General features: G+C 44.9%; 1 pseudogene; it reads right to left on the reverse strand.

Annotated features, from left to right (window-relative positions):
* Positions 1-5,475, reverse strand: part of LOC102987215 (deleted in azoospermia-like) — a 6,490-nt pseudogene extending 1,015 nt beyond the window's left edge.
* Between the last annotated feature and the right edge of the window lie 464 nt (positions 5,476-5,939).

Here is a 5,939-nt window from a genome sequence, read left to right on the forward strand (position 1 = left end):
CATCGGCAGGCGGACTCTCAACCACTGCGCCACCAGGGAAGCCCCCAGTTTCAGCTTTTTACCATGGAAATTTATCTGTGATTCTACTGTCTTCTGCACATCCATGTCATTATAAAATGAAACAAATCCATAGCCTTTGGACACACAAGTTCAGTTCGTGATTATCTTCACTTCTTTTACTGAACCATATCTAGCAAAGAAACTTGTAATTTCGGTTTCATCCATCCTAACATCAATTCCACCACCAAAAAAAAAAAAAGGTATTTGGCATGATTTTGCTTTCTGGTAAAACATAGCCTTGGCTGGTCGTAGTTGATGAAGGCTGGGTGCTGGCCTCTCTGGAGGTGGTTGAGTTTGGAGTCTCAGGATTGCAGCCTCAGGATGGCGGCAGCCAGGGTTCCCGCAGAGGGGCTTGAGGAGAGCAGGGGCTGCTGTTAGGCCTGCTCGTGCCTGCCGCCCGGCTTGACTGGGCACAGGCGACGAGCGGGGACAGTCAGAGACGGGTGGCAAGGCCGAGGGGCACAGGCGGACTCCCTTGGCCTTTTCCTTAGGATCACCTGTCCTAGGTGGAAAATTCTTTAAGGCCTGGATCAGATCATATTTTCTAGGCTGTCAGTACTAAGTTCATCCTAGTGGAGCGAGAGTTCTAACCAGTCCAGGGGAGAGTGTTAATGGAGGGCGGTGGCATTGATATTTGACATCATTAATTGATATTTGCTCTCATAATCATTATTATGGTACTGATATCATTATCCTATTCTCTACCTGATTCTCTGCCTCTCATACCTGATAAAGCAGGGAGGAAGCATTTGCACATTCTGACGGGTAATTGGAAAGGTGGTCTGAGTAAACAAAATACATAATAACGAGTGTGGAGTCATTTGGGAATCCCTAGGATTAGCTCTGTCCTGCTGAGCCAGATCCTTTTCCCAGATACTTCAGCATTTTGTTAATAGCTCAGCACCGCAACTATCATGGAAAGGAAACGAGCTTTTGCCATCCAGTCTGGTGAGAAGCTACTGGCGTGTTTTACCCGCTTCCTGCATGTTCATTAGGGAATGTGACACTCCAGCCACCAAGCAGCCCCGACACCTCCTGGAAACACTTTTTGCTTCCTCTGCAATGCAGCTCTAAGCTGCCCTTTGAGCATTTGGCCTGCTGCTTGCTCTTGGAGCTCTGAGAGTTTCCTGGTGGGAGCTGATGAGTTTTCTGAAGAGCCGTGTGTGTGTGTGTGTGTGTGTGTGTGTGTGTGTGTGTGTGTTCAAAGACGTATCTATGGTACTAAATCAAATAGCAAAGAAAGATTTATAATGAAAAGTAATAGTCTCCCACTCCATCCTTCCACACTCTTCAAACGTCACTTCTGACAGTTTACCTCCCAAACCATAAACAGTATGCTTGATTTCTTACCTTAGACGTATCTGTTGACTCCCTGCTACGAAAAACAAGGATTTAGCTCTTTTGCCCCCACATTCTGGATTCCATCCTCCTCTCAAATTTTTAATAAATGCATTGGTAATTTTAGTTATTTTCATCACTTTTGCAAATTTAAACAATGTACGAAAACCTCTATTTCTTGCTCCCTGAGCTGCAGACAGTGTCTTATTTTTGCATCATGTAAAACTGGACTATGAAGTGACCATGTCTTGCACCTCCTCACCCAGCCTGGTCTCCCAACCCTGTACTAGCTACACCTTGGCATTTGCAATGTCAAGATTGGTAACCTTAACATTCTGTTTAGTCCTTTGTTTATAAGTTGATTTTAAATGCTGAAAACAAGGAAATGACATTTATGTTACCATTATTATGTAAATATTCTTTATTGTAGAGCCAAAAAAAAAAAGCTATGGGTCCAAAATAAACCCTGGGGCACTCATTCTAAGCGAAGTAAGTCAGAAAGAGAAGGACAAATACCATATGATATCACTTATATGTGGAATCTAAAATATGACACAAATGAACTTATCTATGAAACAGAAACAGACTCACAGACATAGAGAACAGACTTGTGGTTGCCAAGGGGGAAGTGGTGTGGGAGAGGGTCGGACTGGGAGTTTAAGATTAGCAGATGCAAACTATTATATACAGAATGGATAAACAACAAGGTCCTACTGTATAGCACAGGGAACTATATTCAATATCCTGTGATAAACCATAATAGAAAAGAATATGAAAAGAATATACATATGTATAACTGAATCACTTTTATGTACACTTGAAAGTAACACAACACTGTAAATCAACTATACTTCAATTAAAAAAAAAAAAAAGGAATGCCTTCTTTACTCCAAGATCTGTGAGCCCTCCTCATCTGAAGTTAACTTTAGGAAATCTCTTCCTCTTCTTTTTTCTTTTAATAAAATTTCATCCTCCAACTCTGTGGTCTTTGTTCTCTATATCCAGACCTGGTTGAAACTCTACATTTCTCATTTCATTTCATTCATTCGTTTGTTTATTTATATTTATTGTCAGTGCCTGTGGCTTCACATTCTGAAATAGTCATGACTTTATAGCCTAGGCTTTCTGTTGCTGTTTCTTATTTTAAATAAATATTTTATTTTATTTATTTATTTTCTAGTTATACCACATGGCTTGCAGGATTTTAGTTCCCTGACCAGGGATTGAACCGGCGCCCTCAGCAGTGAAAGCGCAGAGTCCTAACCACTGGACCCTCAGGAAATTCTCTAAAAATGTTACTTTAGAACAGTAAAGGAAATCATAAACAAAATGAAAAGCAACCTAAGGACTGGGGGAGGGATAAATTAGGAGCATGGGATTAACAGATACGCACCAGTATATACAAAATAGATAAACAACAAGGACCTACTGTATAGCACAGGGAACTCTATTCAATACCTTGTAATCACTTATAATGGAAAAGAACTAGAAAAAATATATATATGTATAACTGAATCACTTTGCTGTACACCTGAAACTACCACAATATTGGAAATCAACTATATATTCAATTAAAAATCATTCTGAGAATACTAATTATAATTTTTGAGCATTTTATGTTGCCAAATAATATTTGTTTGCTCTAGAGTCAGTCCTTCAAAGGGGACCAACCTAAGGAATCACCTATTACTTTGGAGAAAGTAGGGCTGTGGGTTTTCACTATCAAAATTTGTTCTTTGGCAAAAACCTGAGACCATGTCTCCTCATTGTGAATTGAGGTCAGCGTGCTTCTTGTACGAGGATGCATGCATTTCAACCTCATCTTCAGTGGGAGGCTGACCAGTGCTCTGTGAGCAAAAGAGACATCCCTGGACATCACCCAAGTCCCTTGTCCAAGGGAAGCTTCTAGGCTCCCCCAGGGGCAAAAACCACAGAACTGTGCAGCCCCTTGACTCTTTCCTGAGGAAGATTTCTCTAAGAAAAGGGTTCCCCTCCCCAACTTTCCCCGGAGCCTGGAGAAGCCTCTGAGGTGGACAAACTGAAGGACTGGGATGTAGGAGCCCAACACTTTGCCCGAAATCCTGCAGAAGGAAAGCAACCGGTGTGCCCCACAGAAGCCTGAAGAGGCAGTGAGATTGCGAATGAGACTCGGGGCTGAAACTGACATGCCGTTTGCAAAAGAGCACGGCGCAGCCCTTGCCCCTTAACCTGCTCGCGACCACTTACAGCGGGCAGCCTCTCAGAGGAAGATATTGCTATTGTCGTATGTTAACATGGCCTGTTACTGGGGGTCTATAAACAGAATAATACCTTTTTTTTTTCAAAGCCTTCAGAGTCCTTGCAAGAAGGAAGGCTCCAGCTGGAGTGGATGGATGACCTCTGCCAGGTGGTCTGGGGACAGGACCCTGAGGCCAAAGCCCTAAGGCAGGTCTCTCAGTCCTGAGGACTTGTTTGCCTTGTCCCAGAATGAGAAGCCATCTCCCTGTGAGGGAGGCCAGAGGAGGGAGGCTGAGGGAGGCTGAGCCCCTGCCACCCCTTTGGGCCGACGTAGGAGAGTGCCAGGAAAGAGAAAACGGGGAAGGGTGGAAGGAGGAGTTTCACAGAGGATGCAGCAGAGATGGGCCTTGCTTCTGTGGTACCCTATTCCTTCCTCTGCCTTCACCACATCACCGTGGCACCTTCTTAATTTGTTAACAGTGGGAGGGAAGTTTAGAACTTCCTGGAGTCCAGCCTCAGCCGATGTGAAACGTGTCCAGCCAGACCCCAGAGGTCTTGGCATATCAGCTTCCTGCCTCCCAGAGGCTGAAGCCCTGTCAAGAGGGCAGAGCCCCCTTCAGGAAAAGCATTTATGAGTAGGGCAGGAAAGTCAACCCTGGAACCCCTAATGGTGTCGCCTTTGCTCCGAAGGAGCGAGACTGAGAGCAGACCCTGTGGCTCCAAGATCCCGGTCCAAAGGTTCAGCGCCCATCGTTTACATCTACCTGGGTCTCCTTGCCATCACCTACATTCCATCACAACAATGGGGGCCTTTGAGAAGGAAAACTGAGGCCAAAACACACAAATATCACCTAAGGCCATGAGCCTGAATGTCAGGGACGCCACTGGGATTTGAACGCAGGCCCCCTGACCAGGGTAGGCTGTGCCCACAGCACCTTAATCTCGTGGGTAAACAATCTCTTAATCTCAGTAGGTGGGCCACTTCTGGTCAACCAGCTCATCTCATCTGTAGTTCATTCATTCAATCAACATTCACTGAGCACCTATCAATCACCAGACACCTCAGGGCTGGGGAGACAAAGACAGGGTCCCAGCAGTAGGAAGTCCACCCTTAGTAAACAGACAGCTGCACGGGGTGATAGTGTGGCTGGGCTGACGTGAGGCTAATGTGGATTCTCCCTAGCTTCCCAGTGAGCCGTCGATGTCAGATTTCCCTTCCTCGGGGGTTGGGGACACTTCCGTGCTGACTGGCAGAGGTATAGCCCTGCCATGCACTGAGCTTTGGGGTTGGAAAAGGCCCTGACACAGTGACTCACGGCTGTGATTCCTTATGACCTGTCTGTGCCACAGCCTTCACTACAAAGCAAGTGTCATTCTTGACACCCCAAAGACGCTGGCCCGGCTGCCTGTAGGCCCGTTAATGTGACCAGGCTTGGCAACAGTGTCCATGAACGGGTGCTCAAGGCACCTGAAGAAATAAGACAGGGCCTAAAAGAAAGAAGGGTGATGAGTCAGGGAATGCGTGGCTGAGACCCAAATCAGAGGTTCTGGCTTCTTCGTGCAGCAGGAACCCTTCCCTGCTTCTGAGTGGCCCCAGCGCCTGCTCCCAGACCGAGCCCAGCTCTACCTTGTCACAAGTCAGGTGGCCTTGAGCTGCCCTCTGTGCCTTAGTTTCCACATCTACTGAATAAGGAGGATGACAATAGAGCCTTCATTGTAGGGTTATTTGAATTAGTATTTGTTAAGCACTTAAACAGTTCCCAGGACATGGAAAACACTATGGAAGGGCTTTCTAAAAAAAATAAAAGAAGGAATCCAAGAGGCAGTGGCCCCATTACCTTCAGCCAGGATCCCATCCATGGAGCATGCAGAAGTCGAAAGAGGACAGGCTTAATCAACAGGAAGGTAGCACTGTTGGTGGAATGTAAATTGGTGCAGCCACTGTAGAAAACAGTATAGAGGTTCCTCAAAAAACAAAAATAGAGCTACCGTATGGTCCTGAAATCCCACTCCTGGGTATATATCCAGAGAAAACTATAATTCAAAAAGATACATGCACCCCAATATTCACAGCAGCACTATTCACAATAGCCAAGACATGGAAGCAACCTAAATGGCCATCAACAGATGAATGGATAAAGAAGATGTGGTATATATATCTATATATATATATATGCAGTGTATATGTATATAATTCCATTGTGTATATATATATACAATGGAATATTACTCAGCCATAAAAAAGAATGAAATAATGCCATTTGCAGCAACATGGAAAGACCTAGAGATTATCATACTAGGTGAAGGAAGTCAGAGAAAGACAA

This window comes from Physeter macrocephalus, chromosome 4 (assembly GCF_002837175.3).
Source record: "Physeter macrocephalus isolate SW-GA chromosome 4, ASM283717v5, whole genome shotgun sequence".
NCBI classification, from domain to species: Eukaryota; Metazoa; Chordata; class Mammalia; order Artiodactyla; family Physeteridae; genus Physeter; species Physeter macrocephalus.